This window comes from Thalassophryne amazonica, chromosome 4, assembly GCF_902500255.1.
Source record: "Thalassophryne amazonica chromosome 4, fThaAma1.1, whole genome shotgun sequence".
NCBI lineage: Eukaryota > Metazoa > Chordata > Actinopteri > Batrachoidiformes > Batrachoididae > Thalassophryne > Thalassophryne amazonica.
This window is the reverse complement of record NC_047106.1, coordinates 143,958,245-143,977,939: the sequence shown is the minus strand read 5'-3', so window position 1 is coordinate 143,977,939 and position 19,695 is coordinate 143,958,245. Positions and strand designations below refer to the sequence as shown.

Sequence of the window (19,695 nt, the reverse complement as noted above, 5' to 3'; positions counted from 1 at the left end):
TTGTATGGCCTTGCCTTACAATATAAAGCGCCTTGGGGCAACTGTTTGTTGTGATTTGGCGCTATATAAAAAACAAATGGAATTGAATTGAATTGATTAATATTTTAGAAGTGCCCCTGAAATTCAAATTGATATCAAAAGGCTGCAGGATCCAATATGACTCTGATACAAAACATCCATGAATTGTCACTTTGAATAAACACACCCTCACGTGTTAAATGTCTGTCATTAGACACTTTATTTAAATCTGTCTTTTCGGGGAGGAGCCATTAACTCTTGTATTAAGGTGCTCAACATTTGGTTAAATATTTAGCTTGATGTTTGTAAAACCACCTAAAACAGTTCTGCATTTTTAAAGGTTTAAAGTGGTTTCACCATTTTCTTACTTATTTCTGTCTGTTGTCAACCGTCAGTCATATTGACTCTGGTGTGGCACCAGAAGGATCATCTTGTTTGACTGTGTGGACCAATCGTAGATTTATGTCCTCTGTTGGACATTTCTGACGTATGCAGACAGACGTCTGTTGATTCTGCAGCGCTGACTTTGACTTTCCTTCTGGTCCTGGTTTCATGGTTACAGTTTCTGATGACAGTCCGTCCATTTCTGAGTCCTTGTCATATTTGTTCCTGAATCTTTTTTGTGTTTTTTTTCCCTGTTTGTAAGTGACCGTTATCTGATCTCACAGCCGTCACATGACCAGTGATGACACAGAAAGCAGAATGAAATCAGAACTGAATCTGAGCACAAACACAAAGGAAGGTAACAAGAAAAACATATCAGTTAAACTTGACATGTTCAGACGGCTCATAAAACAGGAAGGAACTCAAATCTCACATCAAATCATTTGATTTGGCACATTGACTTCACTTCAGCTCATAATGTGAACGCAGCTCAATTTCTCAACCATCAATAAGCAGGCTCCTCTGCAAACTTTTTTCCATGAGTGGGCAGTTTGTCCTCTCCGGTGAAACTCAAACCCGTTCTTAAGGCCCACTGACACGAGCGTGCCTTTGACTCACACAATAGCACGAGCTGTGTTGTGATGTGTCATACTGGAGAGTAAACTCGTCTTTAACAGGTGCAGACACCAGAAGGGCGCCGGTGCGTGCTGTTCTGCACAGAGAATTTTGAAATGTTCAAAAAAATCTTTCACGCACAAATGTGCTATGTGGTGCGATCTAATGTCCAACATGACGTGCAGCTCGTCAAGTGGAGTAAAGAAGAATTGAACAGAGCGTGTGGTGACATCAGCAGATCACATCAGAGCGCAGCTTGTCTGAACGATTATAACAAAAAGTTAAATCTGTTATAAACATACTTTAACAGCTGCAGACAAGAAGGAAGCCATGGCTTCTTGTCTGCAGCTTCATGGCTTCAGTTGACCCTGTGTGATTTTTCAAGTTGACCCCTGTGTGATCCCTTATTTGATCCCTGTGTGATCCCTTATTTGATCCCTGTGTGATCCTTTATTCGATCCCTGTGTGATCCCTTATTTGACCCCTGTGTGATCCCTTATTTGATCCCTGTGTGATCCCTTATTTGATCCCTGTGTGATCCCTTATTTGACCCCTGTGTGATCCCTCATTTGATCCCTGTGTGATCCCTTATTTGATCCCTGTGTGATCCTTTATTCGATCCCTGTGTGATCCCTTATTTGATCCCTGTGTGATCCTTTATTCGATCCCTGTGGGATCCCTTATTTGACCCCTGTGTGATCCCTTATTTGATCCCTGTGTGATCCCTTATTTGATCCCTGTGTGATCCTTTATTTGACCCATATGTGATCCCTTATTTGATCCCTGTGTGATCCCTTATTTGACCCCTGTGTGATCCCTCATTTGATCCCTGTGTGATCCCTTATTTGATCCCTGTGTGATCCTTTATTTGATCCCTGTGTGATCCCTTATTTGATCCCTGTGTGATCCTTTATTCGATCCCTGTGTGATCCCTTATTTGACCCCTGTGTGATCCCTTATTTGATCCCTGTGTGATCCCTTATTTGATCCCTGTGTGATCCTTTATTTGACCCATATGCGATCCCTTATTTGATCCCTGTGTGATCCCTTATTTGATCCCTGTGTGATCCTTTATTTGACCCATATGCGATCCCTTATTTGATCCCTGTGTGATCCCTTATTTGACCCCTGTGTGATCCCTCATTTGATCCCTGTGTGATCCTTTGTTTGACCCCTGTGTGATCCCTCATTTGATCCCTGTGTGATCCTTTATTTGACCCATGTGTGATCCCTCATTTGATCCCTGTGTGATCCCTCATTTGATCCCTGTGTGATCCTTTATTTGACCCCTGTGTGATCCCTCATTTGATCCCTGTGTGATCCCTTATTTGATCCCTGTGTGATCCCTTATTTGATCCCTGTGTGATCCCTTATTTGATCCCTGTGTGATCCCTCATTTGATCCCTGTATGATCCCTTATTTGATCCCTGTGTGATCCCTCAATTGACCCCTGTGTGATCCCTTATTTGATCCCTGTGTGATCCTTTATTTGACCCCTGTGTGATCCCTCAATTGACCCCTGTGTGATCCCTTATTTGATCCCTGTGTGATCCCTTATTTGATCCCTGTGTGATCCCTCATTTGATCCCTGTATGATCCCTTATTTGATCCCTGTGTGATCCCTCATTTGATCCCTGTATGATCCCTTATTTGATCCCTGTGTGATCCCTCATTTGATCCCTGTGTGATCCTTTATTTGACCCCTGTGTGATCCCTTATTTGATCCCTGTGTGATCCCTTATTTGACCCCTGTGTGATCCCTTATTTGATCCCTGTGTGATCCCTTATTTGACCCCTGTGTGATCCCTTATTTGACCCCTGTGTGATCCCTTATTTGATCCCTGTGTGATCCCTTATTTGACCCCTGTGTGATCCCTTATTTGATCCCTGTGTGATCCCTTATTTGATCCCTGTGTGATCCCTTATTTGACCCCTGTGTGATCCCTTATTTGATCCCTGTGTGATCCCTTATTTGACCCCTGTGTGATCCCTTATTTGATCCCTGTGTGATCCCTTATTTGACCCCTGTGTGATCCCTTATTTGATCCCTGTGTGAGTCTTCAGTTTTCTGAGTCTTCGTTTTGTTTTCTGACCTCCGTTTCTAAACTGTCTGAGTTACGTCTTCATAAAAATAACTCTTTCTTTTGTATTATTATTATTGAGCGTTTGTCCTGCCACAGCAGACCCAAAGTGGATTTGGCACAACTTTTACACCACATGACACTGGCTACGTTTACATGCCGTTAATATTCGGGTTAAGGTCAATATTCCGGTTTCTGAAGCATTAGGAATAACCCGTTTACATGCTTAAGCAGACAGAGTTACTCCTCTATACATGGACATTGGTATCTTTTGGAATATCTCCATCTAAACAGCGACGCACGTCTTCCACCGGTGCTTGATTTGGTCTGGCGTTTGTGCACATCCTTCTTCGTGTAACCTTTCGGCCACCTTCTTGTAAATGTCGCTATCTCAGTACTTTCTACTGTCAATAAAAGAAATTATATTCATGTTTTTCATGATACTAATGAAGTACTCGGTTTCCTCCTCGCTCCAAAAGTGCTGTGTTGCCGCGTCTGGATTTCCCTGTGCTTGTTTATCTCTGCTTCTGTGGTGTCCGGTGGGTTGTGTGCGCCGCATACAAGTAGTTGCTGTACTCAAAAGACCAAGATTCCTTGCAGATAGGACATGTGCAGAACACAAAATAATGTTCCTTTCTATGGGGATATTCCGATACGCGTTTATATGACCTGATATTTGGGTTAGAAAAGGAGTAACCCAGGGGTCATATTTGGGTTTTTGCAGGTGTTTACATGGCCGTGCGCAACCGGGTTATTGCTAATATTCCAGTTCTGAAAGGGTTATGAAAGGGTTATTGGGTGCATGTAAAATAGTCATTGAGAACGGGTGGGCGTGGCCTCTGCTTTTTTTTTGTTATTGCTTTGATAATTGATGTTGTTTTCTGTTTCCATTTTACTCTCTCTGTTTAAAAAAAAACATCCAATTAAACTTTAATCCTATTTTTTCCTGATGACAGAATCCTTTGAAATGAAATCTCACTTTATTTTGTTGATGAACGTAATTTTATTTTGAAACTTGCTTTTATTCTGCAAAGTGATGACATCACCGGCTCGAATTTGACTGCCGAAGCGTGCGGCGGAATCTTCCAGACTGCTTGTACCGGACCGGAGCGGGCCGGCGGATGGGTGCCGGGTCGGACTGTCGGCTGGACTTCAGGCAGACAGTGAACCCGCTTCTCGGTCACCATGGGAGACCGGACCGGAACCAGCGGCGACCGGGACGCCGGCGGGAGCACTCGGAGAACCGGGGAGCCGCGTCTGGACGAGGCCGTGGGTCAGTGGCTCCGCTGGGACCAGGTGGGTCTGTCGGTACCGAACTGAGCGGACTGACGGCAAAAGCCGCAGCTGGAAGCTGAACGCGAACCCTGAGTCCGGGTTTCTGGTTCAAATTAATGTTGCAGTAGCGCCGCTGCGCCTGTAGGGGGCCTCGTTGACCTTCACAACGTCACCGGTCTGCCGGCGTCCCGTCCGGATGATGAGGTTCCTCGTCCGGATGATGAGGTTCCTCGTCCGGATGATGACGTTCCTCGTCCGGATGATGACGTTCCTCGTCCGGATGATGACGTTCCTCGTCTGGATGATGAGGTTCCTCGTCCGGATGATCAGGTTCCTCGTCCGGATGATGACGTTCCTCGTCCGGATGATGAGATTCCTCGTCCGGATGATGACGTTCCTCGTCCGGATGATCAGGTTCCTCGTCCGGATGATGAGGTTCCTCGTCCGGATGATCAGGTTCCTCGTCCGGATGACGACGTTCCTCGTCCGGATGATGACGTTCCTCGTCCGGATGATGAGGTTCCTCGTCCGGATGATGAGGTTCCTCGTCCGGATGATGAGGTTCCTCGTCCGGATGATGAGGTTCCTCGTCCGGATGATGAGGTTCCTCGTCCGGATGATGACGTTCCTCGTCCGGATGATGACGTTCCTCGTCTGGATGATGAGGTTCCTCGTCCGGATGATCAGGTTCCTCGTCCGGCTGATGACGTTCCTCGTTCCGGATGATGAGATTCCTCGTCCGGATGATGACGTTCCTCGTCCGGATGATCAGGTTCCTCGTCCGGATGATGAGGTTCTCGTCGGATGATCAGGTTCCTCGTACGGATGCGACGTTCCTCGTCCGGATGATGACGTTCCTCGTCCGGATGATGAGGTTCCTCGTCCGGATGATGAGGTTCCTCGTCCGGATGATGAGGTTCCTCGTCCGGATGATGAGGTTCCTCGTCCGGATGATGAGGTTCCTCGTCCGGATGATGAGGTTCCTCGTCCGGATGATCAGGTTCCTCGTCCGGATGATCAGGTTCCTCGTCCGGATGATCAGGTTCCTCACGTAACTGCACACGTGTGCACTGAAAAAAATTACTTGACGAAGTTCGCTTATTTTGATGGGCGAGTAAATGTATAAATTGTTCATCCGAACGTAGTAATGTATAAAATCTACTGACTATAAAACGATTAGTATTTTTAAACTGGAGTTAGTTTATTTCAACAGGCAAAATATACATACATTTATGGTCCTAACGTAAAATACAGAAAATGTTTTACTTACTAGGCTCTAAATACACTGAATACAATTAATAAAAAAACTTTGACTCCTCTTAACTTGGGATGGTTTATTTTTACAGGCAAGTTACTTTACAAATGTAAGAACCCCTGACGTAGGTGGTGTATATATTATAGGTAAAATGCCCAGAATAAAAACTCTAAATAAGAATTTATCAATGAATGATCATTGATATAGTTAATGTAGGCTGTGCTGTGTATTTACTGAGTAGGGTGTATTGTCACATACACATAAATATACAGAACAGATTCTGTCTCTTCATTTCAAGTACTTGATAGGAGTTATATTCAATATTCAACTTGTTATATACTAGGAATGGGACGATATACAATATTGTTTATCGCAATAAAAACCGTGGCTATTATTTTTTATTATCGTGATAATTGTTTGTCACAACAATCATTTATTTGCACCTTAATGCCCTTTGGAATTTGTGGACAGATAATTTACTATATTTATTACAAGTTCAGTTGATATTGGCTCATAGGAAAAACTATACAGTAAAAACAGTGATTCCGGCATTTTAAGGTCTTTTTAAACTTGTACACGTTTATTAATCATTGTAATATTATCATTAATCACAATTGCTATGGCCAAGACAGTTGTGACTGAAAAAAATCTGTATCATCCCACGTCCAGTACAGCGATAAATTACATCATGCACTTTTCAAAAATGTATCTTGTTAAAACAATTACGACATTTTGTACAAGGTCAAATTTATTTATACAGCACATTTACAACAACTCAAGATACCCAAAGTGCTTTACAGAAAATAAACAATAACACAGAACACAATATACTAATAAGCTACAAAAATAACAATAAATTCAACAGAAACAAATCAAAAACAAACTAAAACTATTCAGTTCAGTTTATTTAATTTATATAGTGCCAAATCACAACAAAGCTGCCTCAAGGAGCTTCCCACAAATAAGGTCTAAGCTTATCAACCCCTAGAGCAAGAACACAGGTGACAGTGGTAAGAAAAAAACTCCCTCTGATGATACTGAGGAAGAAACCTCAAGCAGACCAGACTCAAAGGGGTGATCCACTGCTTAGGCCATTATACCAAAAAGATTTGCAATACAGAACAGAACACAATCAACAAGAGTCCATGCAGGTGTCCAGTACACTGTCGGGGTGGGGGGTGGTCATTGAGCAACTCATTGACTCTGGTCCTACAGACTCCATCCTGCAACAGCAAAGCTGGGGACCTAAGATGGCGTGACACTGGAGGCAAGTGCAGAGCTGGGGGTCTTTGATGGAGTGTGGACCTGGTTTTAATTTTGTTCTGGTACACCTCCTCTCTCCAGTAGAGAACAAGCCACTTTTAACCGTGCCTCCGCTGTGGCTTGCTGGTGGGTTTGAATATTCACCAAATCTATTTTGCTGAGGTAGGCTTTGGCAAACTGCAAAAACAAAAGGCATTCTGCATATTTAGGTCATAGTACAGCTTAGTACAAAAATGGTCAAAAGAAACCTCCTGAAGATGTTTACCATTAACACTAAAATTGCATAGCTGTGTCCATCCTCCTGCTTCCTGTGCCTCAGTGTTGTGGCAGCCCACATCTCTGTATCACCACTGCTGGTCCTTCTCAACAAATTCCTAATGGTTGTTAAAACAGCAACAAAAGCATGAGGTCAATTCTTTTTAAAATTAAAAACCAGGCAGCTGAAGGTCAACCAAAGAAACTGAGATTATTAAAAATTCACCTCCAGTTTTGCAGAATCTTGGGCTCATAAATGTCCTCATTTGAGAGCGGATCAACAAGCACCAGCTGCTTCTGTGAATGTTGACAATCTAAAATGTTTTTATATTAATACAACAAAGAACAAGGTCTGACGTATCAGCAGTCAACTGAAGTGTTTATGTATGAAGCTCTGTGATGAGAGGCTTCATACCAATAAAATCCAGTGGGCGCCGACATTCAGAGGGCAGATCCACATTTCCTCTTGTGGCCCATTCATCTGAGGTATGTATTTGATAATTAATTATCTACTTTATTAATGATGTGCATAGTTATCCAATGTTATCCAGAGTATTACTGGATCAAAAAGTATCAAAATGACCTTTTCAAGTGCCTGAAATCTGCCATTTACAAGCAGAGTGGATCCTACCACAGCATTCAGATGACCAACAGGGTTCTGTTCAAATAAGATTAGATTACAAAAATGTTAGAGGAGCATAAAGTAACACAGAGGAAGAAAACAAAAAGCAATGTGGCAACAGCCAGAAACATTGAATGGCCTGCTGTTTCTTAGCAAGAATATGCATCTATAACCTGTAACACACACACACACACACACACACACACACACACACACACACACACACACACACACACACACACACACACACACACACACACACACACACACACACACACACACACACACACACACACACACACACACACACAAGACTTAGCATAGCAATGAAAGAATAATGTTAGGGTTTTCAGACTTGAATGAACAGCATCTTACATCATCAGCCGGCCACTGTGACCCCTGCAGTGTCCCAAAGGACGTGTCACACAAACGGTAAGGACCAACAACTGCTTGGACATTTCCCTTGTCATCTGAAGCCCAAATCTTTTTGACTGCAGTAAAAAATAAATCAATCAACAACAGATTTGGGTGATATACAGTAGTGTTCAGAATAATAGTAGTGCTATGTGACTAAAAAGATTAATCCAGGTTTTGAGTATATTTCTTATTGTTACATGGGAAACAAGGTACCAGTAGATTCAGTAGATTCTCACAAATCCAACAAGACCAAGCATTCATGATATGCACACTCTTAAGGCTATGAAATTGGGCTATTAGTAAAAAAAAAAGTAGAAAAGGGGGTGTTCACAATAATACAACCCCTGGCAAAAATTATGGAATCACCGGCCTCGGAGGATGTTCATTCAGTTGTTTAATTTTGTAGAAAAAAAGCAGATCACAGACATGACACAAAACTAAAGTCATTTCAAATGGCAACTTTCTGGCTTTAAGAAACACTATAAGAAATCAAGAAAAAAAGATTGTGGCAGTCAGTAACGGTTACTTTTTTAGACCAAGCAGAGGAAAAAAATATGGAATCACTCAATTCTGAGGAATAAATTATGGAATCACCCTGTAAATTTTCATCCCCAAAACTAACACCTGCATCATATCAGATCTGCTCTTTAGTCTGCATCTAAAAAGGAGTGATCACACCTTGGAGAGCTGTTGCACCAAGTGGACTGACATGAATCATGGCTCCAACATGAGAGATGTCAATTGAAACAAAGGAGAGGATTATCAAACTCTTAAACGAGGGTAAATCATCACGCAATGTTGCAAAAGATGTTGGTTGTTCACAGTCAGCTGTGTCTAAACTCTGGACCAAATACAAACAACATGGGAAGGTTGTTAAAGGCAAACATACTGGTAGACCAAGGAAGACATCAAAGCGTCAAGACAGAAAACTTAAAGCAATATGTCTCAAAAATCGAAAAATGTACAACAAAACAAATGAGGAACGAATGGGAGGAAACTGGAGTCAACGTCTGTGGCCGAACTGTAAGAATCCGCCTAAAGGAAATGGGATTTACATACAGAAAAGCTAAACAAAAACCATCATTAACACCTAAACAGAAAAAAAAACAAGGTTACAATGGGCTAAGGAAAAGCAATTGTGGACTGTGGATGACTGGATGAAAGTCATATTCAGTGATGAATCTCGAATCTGCATTGGGCAAGGTGATGATGCTGGAACTTTTGTTTGGTGCCTTTCCAATGAGATTTATAAAGATGACTGCCTGAAGAGAACATGTAAATTTCCACAGTCATTGATGATATGGGGCTGCATGTCAGGTAAAGGCACTGGGGAGATGGCTGTCATTACATCATCAATAAATGCACAAGTTTATGTTGATATTTTGGACAATTGAAAGGATGTTTGGGGATGATGAAATCATTTTTCAAGATGATAATGCATCTTGCCATAGAGCAAAAACTGCGAAAACATTCCTTGCAAAAAGACACATAGGGTCAATGTCAATGAGCAGATCTGATTTGATGCAGGTGTTAATTTGGGGGATGAAAATTTACAGGGTGATTCCATAATTTTTTCCTCAGAATTGAGTGATTCCATATTTTTTTCCCTTTGCTTGGTCTAAAAAAGTAACCGTTACTGACTGCCACAATCTTTTTTTCTTGATTTCTTATAGTGTTTCTTAAAGCCAGAAAGTTGCATTTTGAAATGACTTTAGTTTTGTGTCATGTCTGTGATCTGCTTTTTTTCTACAAAATTAAACAACTGAATGAACATCCTCTGAGGCCGGTGATTCCATAATTTTTGCCAGGGGTTGTAGTAGTGTGGCATTCAGTCAGTGAGTTTGTCAATTTTGTGGAACAAACAGGTGTGAATCAGGTGTCCCCTATTTAAGGATGAAGCCAGCACCTGTTGAACATGCTTTTCTTTTAGAAGACATCACTCCACGGAAACAGCACTTATTAAAGTAGTTAATGATCTTCTGCGAGCAATGGACTCGGATACTACTACAGCATTGGTGTTGTTGGATCTCAGTGCTGCGTTTGACACAGTTGATCATCATATTCTACTTGATAGGCTAGAAAACTGTTTCGGAATTACTGGAACTGCTCTTGTGTGGCTGACGTCTTATCTGTCTGGTCATTCCCATTGTGTTTTGTGCAATGACACTACCTCTGACTTTAAGGGCATGAAGTTCGGGGTTCCGCAGGGATCCGTTCTGGGTCCCTTGCTTTTTTCCCTGTATATGGCACCCCTTGGGAACATTTTGCGGCGTTTCGGGATTGCTTTTCATTGTTATGCTGATGATACTCAGTTGTATATGCTGATAGCTGCTGGAAATCCTGTCCACATAAAATCTTTACAGGACTGTCTTGCAGCAGTGAGAAGTTGGATGTCTAGCAACTTTCTACTTTTGAACTCTGATAAGACTGAAATGATGGTTCTTGGCCCAGCAAGACATCGGCACCAATTTGATCAGCTGGCGCTTAGCCTAGGTTCATGTGTTATACATCATACTGACAAAGTGAGGAACCTTGGGGTAATCTTTGATCCTACGTTGTCCTTTGACCTCCACATTAGGGACATTACGAGGACTGCTTTCTTTCATCTGAGAAATATAGCAAAGATTCGCCCCATCCTGTCTATGGCTGATGCTGAGACTCTGATTCACGCATTTGTCTCTTCTAGATTGGATTGTTGTAATGCTTTATTTTCTGGTCTGCCGCAGTCTAGCATTCGAGGACTTCAGTTGGTGCAGAATGCTGCTGCCAGAATTTTGACACAAAGTAGAAGGTTTGACCACATTACTCCCATTCTGGCATCCCTTCATTGGCTACCGGTTTCTGCCAGATTGGATTTTAAAGTTTTATTGTTGGTTTATAAAATTATTCATGGACTGGCGCCTTCCTACTTGGCGGACTTGGTTAAGCCCTACGTACCTGCGAGGCCTTTGCGTTCGCAGGGCGCAGGGCTTCTGTGTGTTCCGAGGATGAACAAAAAGTCTGTGGGGTATAGAGCCTTCTCCTACCGTGGTCCGGCTCTTTGGAATGATCTACCTGCTGTTATTCGGCAGTCTGACACGGTGGAGATTTTTAAATCAAGACTGAAGACCCACTTTTTTAGACTGTCTGTTGGGAAGGTGTCGTAGCACGGACCCACAACAGGGGGCGCAAAGGAACGGACAATGAGTAAGCCAAAAGGTAACAATTTAATGTTGTGACAATACACAACTAAATACACAAAATCTGCAAAGTCAATTAACACCAGGTGACGTGTGGGCAGGCTCGAAGATAGGAGACCCCGATGAGAGAGAGGCCGCGTCCCACACGGCTTCCACCACCAACGGCCTGAAGAACACCGGAGCCGCCAAGTCCCGAATCCCCAGGTGACCTCTGTCTTCGACTGTCGACACTGGTACAGCTGGCAAAAAGCAGAAACAAGATGAATGAGTGTAAGTCTTTACACTCAGTGGTTCTCGGTCTGTACACCGTTAGGAGGGGGAACCTCCACCTCCGAATCACACACTCGTGCAACGCCTGTGTAACCACTTATCTGTCCAGAGAGTAAGGCGCAGTCATCGTCGTTAATCTCCGCCACTCCAGATAAGGCTCCGTCAACAGGAATAGGGCTGCAAATAACACAATGTGTCAGTCAGCAGAGAATTACCTCATGGTAGTCGATTTCTCGGCGGGGAGGTGGAGTTGCAGTCCGGCTTAAGTAGTGGCGTAGATGAGTGACAGCAGTCACTTCCTCTGGATCTGGCGCCCTCTCGTGCTTGGAGCCCGCACTCCAAGCAGGGCGCCCTCTGGTGGTAGTGGGCCAGCAGTTCCTCCTCTTCAGCGGCCCACACAACAGGACCCCCCCCTCAACGGGCGCCTCCTGGCGCCCGACCTGGCTTGTCCGGGTGTCGTCTGTAGAACTCGGCCAGGAGGGCCGGGTCCAGGATGAAGCTCCTCTTCACCCAGGAGCGTTCTTCAGGTCCATACCCCACCCAGTCCACCAGATATTGGAACCCCCGGCCCTTACGACGGACGTCCAGGAGCCTGCGTACTGTCCAAGCAGGCTCCCTGTCGATGAGCCGGGCAGGAGGCGGCGCGGGTCCAGGTGTACAGAGGGGCGAGGTGTGGTGAGGCTTGATACGGGACACGTGGAAGACAGGGTGGATCCGCAGTGAAGCCGGGAGTCGGAGCTTCACTGCGGCCGGGTTGATGATCTTGAGGATGGGGAATGGTCCGATGTATCTGTCCTTTAACTTGGGTGAGTCCACACAGAGGGGGATGTCCTTTGTTGACAGCCACAGCTCCTGCCCGGGCTGGTACGTGGGGGCCGGGGAACGTCGGCGGTCCGCATGGGACTTGGACCTCGTCCGGGCCTTCAACAGGGCAGAGCGGGCGGTCCGCCACACCCGGCGGCATCTCCTGAGGTGGGCCTGGACCGAGGGCACACCGACCTCTCCCTCCACCAGCGGGAACAATGGGGGCTGGTACCCCAAACACACCTCAAAAGGGGAGAGGCCGGTAGCAGACGAAACTTGGCTGTTGTGGGCATACTCGATCCAGGCCAGATGGTGACTCCAGGCCGCCGGATGTGCGGAGGTGACACACCGCAGGGCCTGCTCCAACTCCTGGTTGGCCCGCTCTGCCTGGCCGTTGGTCTGGGGGTGGTACCCGGACGAGAGACTCACGGTGGCCCCCAGCTCCTTGCAGAAACTCTTCCACACCTGTGAAGAGAACTGGGGACCACAATCTGATACAATGTCCGATGGTATCCCATGCAGCCGCATGACGTGGTGGACCAGGAGGTCTGCCGTCTCCTGGGCCGTCGGGAGCTTCGGGAGGGCCACGAAGTGGGCCGCCTTGGAGAACCGGTCCACTATCGTGAGAACGATGGTGTTGCCCTGGGACGGCGGGAGGCCCGTGATGAAATCCAGGCCGATGTGAGACCAGGGGCAATGAGGCACTGGCAGGGGTTGGAGGAGGCCCGTCGTCCTCCGATGGTCTGCCTTGCCCCTGGCGCAGATGGTACAGGCCTGGATGTAGTCCCGGACGTCGGTTTCCAGGGACGCCCACCAGAAGCGCTGCTGGACTACTGCCACGGTCCTACGCACTCCGGGATGACAGGAGAGCTTGGACCCGTGACAGAAGTCCAATACGGCAGCTCTAGCTTCTGGTGGGACGTACAGTCTGTTCTTGGGGCCAGTCCCCGGGTCCGGGCTCCTGGTCAGGGCCTCCCGGACGGTCTTTTCCACGTCCCAGGTAAGGGTGGCCACGACAGTGGACTCGGGGATGATGGTCTCGGTGGGGTTCGACAGCCCCGCTTTGGCTTCTTCTTCATGCACCCGGGACAATGCATCTGATTTTTGGTTCCTGGTCCCGGGGCGATACGTGATCCGGAAGTCAAAGCGCCCGAAGAACAGAGACCAGCGGGCTTGCCTGGGGTTCAGCCGCTTGGCGGTCCGGATGTACTCCAGGTTCCGATGGTCCGTGAAAACCGTGAAGGGCAACGACGCCCCCTCCAGCAGGTGTCTCCACTCTTCAAGAGCCTCCTTCACCGCAAGAAGTTCCCGATTGCCGACGTCATAGTTCCGTTCAGCTGGGGTCAACTTGCGGGAATAAAAGGCACAAGGATGGAGAACTTTATCAGCCTCCACGCTCTGGGACAGCACGGCTCCTATCCCTGAGTCAGAGGCGTCCACTTCTACTATGTACTGGCGATCAGGATCAGGCTGCACCAGAACTGGTGCAGTCGAGAACCGGCGTTTCAACTCCTGGAACGCGGCTTCGCACCGATCCGACCAGGCGAAGGGGACCTTGGTGGAGGTCAGGGCAGTCAAGGGGCTAACTACCTGACTGTAACCTTTTATGAACCTCCTGTAAAAATTTGCAAAGCCGAGGAACTACTGTAGTTTCCTGCGGCTTGTTGGTTGGGGCCAGTCTCTCACCGCCGCAACCTTAGCCGGATCAGGGGCGACGGAGTTGGAGGAGATGATGAACCCCAGGAAGGACAAAGAAGTGCGGTGGAACTCACTTCTCGCCCTTCACAAACAGCCGGTTCTCCAATAACCGCTGTAGGACCTGACGTACATGTTGGACATGGGTCTCAGGGTCCGGGGAAAAGATGAGTATATCGTCCAGATATACGAAGACGAACCGATGCAGGAAGTCCCGCAAGACGTCATTTACCAAGGCTTGGAACGTCGCGGGGGCATTAGTGAGGCCGAACGGCATGACCAGGTACTCAAAATGACCTAACGGGGTGTTGAATGCCGTCTTCCATTCGTCTCCCTTCCGGATCCGAACCAGGTGGTACGCATTTCTAAGATCCAATTTCGTAAAGATTTGGGCTCCATGCAGGGGCGTGAACACTGAATCCAACAGAGGTAACGGGTATCGGTTGCGAACCGTGATCTCGTTCAGCCCTCTGTAATCAATGCATGGACGGAGTCCGCCGTCTTTTTTACCCACAAAAAAGAAACCAGCACCCATCGGGGAGGTGGAGTTCCGGATCAGCCCGGCAGCTAAGGAGTCCCGGATGTAGGTCTCCATTGATTCGCGTTCCGGACGTGAGAGGTTGTACAACCTACTGGACGGGTACTCAGCGCCCGGGACCAAATCGATGGCGCAATCATACGGTCGGTGCGGAGGAAGAGTGAGCGCCAGATCTTTGCTGAAAACGTCAGCAAGATCATGGTACTCCTCTGGCACCGCCGATAGATTGGGGGGGACTTTGACCTCCTCATTAGCTGTAGTGCCGGGGGGAACCGAGGATCCTAAACACTCCCGGTGGCAGGTTTCACTCCACTGCGTCACAACCCCGGACGGCCAATGTATCCGGGGATTGTGCTTCACCATCCATGGAAAGCCCAAAATCACTCGGGAGGTAGATGGTGTTACATGGAACACTATCTCCTCCCTGTGATTCCCAGACACAACCAAAGTCACTGGTTGTGTCTGATGTGTAATTAATGGAAGCAGGGTGCCGTCTAGTGCTCGCACCTGCAATGGTGCCGGCAGAGCCACCAGGGGGAGCCCTACTTCCTTTGCCCATCTGCTGTCCAGCAGATTCCCTTCTGACCCCGTGTCTACCAGTGCTGGGGCGTGAAGGGTTAAATCCCCACAAAGGATTGTTACTGGGATTCGTGCCGATCTGCGGGGTCTTTCCGCGTGTGTGTTATGACCCACCCTTAGCCCAGTTTCTAAGGACGGGCGTTTGTAGTTCGACCGTTCAGGGCAGTCCCTCTGCATGTGCTCACAAGAGCCGCAGACAAAGCATTCCCCGCGGGCCAGCCTCCTTTGTCTGACGTTTGTTTTTGTTTTGGCCCTGCTCGTGTCCATAGCCTCCTCAGCAGGGGGAGCTGTAGCCACACGGGGCTCCCTGGCAGTGAAGCGTGGGGACGACGTCACCTTGTCGGAACCGGAAGGGGGAGGGACGGCACGTGCCCGGTCACGTCCCCCGGCCTGCTCCTGACGATGCTCGCTTAAATGGTTGTCTAAGCGTATAACCAAATCGACAAGCCCGTCAAAATCCCGCGGTTCCTCCTTAGCCAGTAGGTGCTCCTTGAGGACCGGGGACAGTCCATTTACAAAGGCGGCGCGGAGCGCAACGTTATTCCAGCCGGACCTCGCTGCCGTGATGCGGAAGTCGACTGCATACTCGGCTGCGCTACGGCGCCCCTGTCTCATCGACAGCAACACGTTCGAAGCGGTCTCGCCTCTGTTGGGATGATCAAACACTTGTTTGAACTCCCGTACAAACCCAGTATAAGACGTTAGGAGCCGTGAGTTCTGCTCCCAAAGCGCCGTAGCCAATGCTCGTGCCTCTCCTCGAAGCAGATTAATAACATAAGCTACCCGGCTAGCATCTGATGCGTACATGACAGGGCGCTGTGAAAAAACGAGCGAACACTGCATGAGGAAGTCTGCGCACGTCTCCACACAGCCCCTGTACGGTTCCGGAGGGCTTATGTATGCTTCAGGGGACGGTGGGGGGGTTCGTTGAACGACCAGTGGAACGTCTGACACAGGCCCAGGACCAGCCAGAGGAGGAGCTGCAGCAGCGCCCTGATCGCGCGCTTCCACCCTGGCGGCGAGAGCCTCCACTCTCCGATTAAGGAGGACATTCTGCTCGGTCACTAAATCCAACCGAGCCGTGAAGGCGGTTAAGATCTGCTGCAGCTCACTCAACACGCCTCCTGCTGACGCCTGCGCTCCTGGCTCTTCCATTGGCCGTTCACGCTCGAGCTGACGCCCCTCGGAATCCATGATGATAGGCCGAGAATCCTGTTGGGAAGGTGTCGTAGCACGGACCCACAACAGGGGGCGCAAAGGAACGGACAATGAATAAGCCAAAAGGTAACAATTTAATGTTGTGACAATACACAACTAAATACACAAAATCTGCAAAGTCAATTAACACCAGGTGACGTGTGGGCAGGCTCGAAGATAGGAGACCCCGATGAGAGAGAGGCCGCGTCCCACACGGCTTCCACCACCAACGGCCTGAAGAACACCGGAGCCGCCAAGTCCCGAATCCCCAGGTGACCTCTGTCTTCGACTGTCGACCCTGGTACTGCTGGCAAAAAGCAGAAACAAGATGAATGAGTGTAAGTCTTTACACTCAGTGGTTCTCGGTCTGTACACCGTTAGGAGGGGGAACCTCCACCTCCGAATCACACAGTCGTGCAACGCCTGTGTAACCACTTATCTGTCCAGAGAGTAAGGCTCAGTCGTCGTCGTTAATCTCCGCCACTCCAGATAAGGCTCCGTCCACAGGAATAGGGCTGCAAATAACACAATGTGTCAGTCAGCAGAGAATTACCTCACGGTAGTCGATTTCTCGGCGGGGAGGTGGAGTTGCAGTCCGGCTTAAGTAGTGGCGTAGATGAGTGACAGCTGGTGTGATGAGTGACAGCTGTCACTTCCTCTGGATCTGGCGCCCTCTCGTGCTTGGAGCCCGCACTCCAAGCAGGGTGCCCTCTGGTGGTAGTGGGCCAGCAGTACCTCCTCTTCAGCGGCCCACACAACACTGTCTTAGCATTAATTTTTTAATCTGTTTGTGTTTGCTTTGTAATTTCTTTTTATTCTACTGTGTTTTAGCTTTTAACTGTGCTTCTCTTTTAATTTTGAATTTAGATTAATTTGTGTTGTGAATTATGTGAAGCGCCTTGGTGTGACTTTGTCGTGATTTGGCGGTATATAAATTAATAAATTATTATTATAAATTATAAATTATTTTCTCTTTGAAAGAGAATAGAGCGCTTCGCACCCCAATAGAGCGCTTCGCTCTCAGACTGCAGGCTTACTTGTAGTTCCTAGGGTTTGTAAGAGTAGAATGGGAGGCAGAGCCTTCAGCTTTCAGGCTCCGCTCCTGTGGAACCAGCTCCCAATTCAGATCAGGGAGACAGACACCCTCTCTACTTTTAAGATTAGGCTTAAAACTTTCCTTTTTGCTAAAGCTTATAGTTAGGGCTGGATCAGGTGACCCTGAACCATCCCTTAGTTATGCTGCTATAGACTTAGACTGCTGGGGGGTTCCCATGATGCACTGAGTGTTTCTTTCTCTTTTTGCTCTGTATGCACCACTCCGCATTTAATCATTAGTGATTGATCTCGGCTCCCCTCCACAGCATGTCTTTTTCCTGGTTCTCTCCCTCAGCCCCAACCAGTCTCAGCAGAAGACTGCCCCTCCCTGAGCCTGGTTCTGCTGGAGGTTTCTTCCTGTTAAAAGGGAGTTTTTCCTTCCCACTGTCGCCAAGTGCTTGCTCACAGGGGGTCGTTTTGACCGTTGGGGTTTTTACGTAATTATTGTATGGCCTTGCCTTACAATATAAAGCACCTTGGGGCAACTGTTTGTTGTGATTTGGTGCTATATAAATAAAATTGATTTGATTTGAAAGCCTGAGGAAAATGGGACGTTCAAGACATTGCTCAGAAGAACAGCGTAGTTTGATTAAAAAGTTGATTGGAGAGGGGAAAACTTATACGAAGTACTCAGTGGGGCCCTGGTATTATGAAGCAAACATGCTAAATGAGATTTTCATCCAGTAAGTGTAATCCATTAAGTGGATCTGATTTTTATCTGATTGTAAGATGTAAAACTATCGTATTACTCATTTTGGGTGACACAAACACACACAGAGCAAACCTGCTTCTTGAATTGGGCCAGTGGTAAAATCAAATACCAAGATGACAGAAGAAAATTGGGTCATTGTACTGAACTTGTACAGGAAAAGTATAACGAACAAAAGAATAAGCTAGCAAACAATTTGAAGGGGCCAAACCCTCAAAATGAACTCGGGTAGGCGAACAAATGACCAACCGGTCGGGACCCTATTACTATAGTACAACCTCAATCTTCTATGCTGTCCTCTTTCTGGCTTCTATCTTGTGAGTGTTGGAGATTCATTATTACAGAAACAATTATACCATGTTTATGTAAAAGGTAAACTGACTTACAACTTGAATACTGTATGTATTACATCCAAATAAAGGCTAAAATTAGAAAACTATGAATAATGATAAAATAGGGGACATAGAACATTAAAGACATTTTAATTACAAGATATGTATTTAATTTACATAACACAACATCACAGGCAGAAAAGGGTCCTGTAGTAAATGCAATTTTACCATTTCTTCTTCAGGAAGGGCATAAGCAGCAACTGTAGGCCTTTTTTGTGGTTCTTCAATTGGGGTTTGCAAGTGTGGGCTAAAGGGAAAAATAGGAAAGACAGATTAAGTTGACTGATTGAAATGCAGATGAGAGTGGTTCAAAAACTCCAGTACTAATGGCTGTAACACAAAGATTAATTAACCATGAAACAGATAGTTGTTTTTTTTTTGGGTCCTGCACTAATGGCAGTTCAGATTTGTACATATCTTAAACATGGTTTAGGTTTTATTACTCAGTTGGGTTTGATTTGGATAAAAATCACACTGACATTCCGTTTTATGGGAACTGGGCTGTCTTCCTGTTCCAAACTCCTTTTGTAAGGTTTTATGTGATCCATGCTGTATTTAGTTTTTAGTGGTAGACCCTCTGCACTTGACAAAGTCACTAGCTTTCCTTGAATTTCCTGGATCGTGTATGGGCCCTTGAAATCGGGCTCGGTTTGTCCTATAATTTACTTGAAGCTAGTTTAAAAGTGGACGGAAGATCAAATGCGACTTATCTAAAAAGTAATAGCAGCTTACCCCCTTTCCTTCCTCGCTTTCTCATGTTGAAAAGAAGAACCTCCTGTCCAGCAGTGTACACCACGTCCTTGGGCTTCTTTAGAACTGTGTCTCTGTTTGAATTGGGCCTTGGAGATGTTCTCATGAGCACTTTCGTTTGCCTGCTCCACTGCTTGTCTTTTTTCACTCAGAAATGTTTTGTATGTGTCCTCCTCAGGAAGTCTTAATGAAAGCTGAAATGAAATGTAGATTATTCAGCAAATAATCTGCTCGTACAAGCGTAGAGTTTCTTTTCATTTAAATGTGATGTCCCCTTTATTTTATTTTATTTTTTGAGTAGT

The 19,695-nt window shown here is 46.5% G+C and overlaps 1 protein-coding gene across 1 annotated transcript in view; it reads left to right on the top strand.

Annotated features, from left to right (window-relative positions):
• Positions 1–4,341: 4,341 nt before the first annotated feature.
• The window catches only part of pgm2l1 (phosphoglucomutase 2-like 1), a 196,278-nt gene continuing 180,924 nt past the window's right edge, over positions 4,342–19,695 (top strand). Inside the window, exon 1 of the mRNA XM_034168705.1 lies at positions 4,342–4,394. The gene's annotated coding sequence lies outside the window, so the exon portion shown is untranslated. The remainder of the gene's footprint in view (positions 4,395–19,695) is intronic.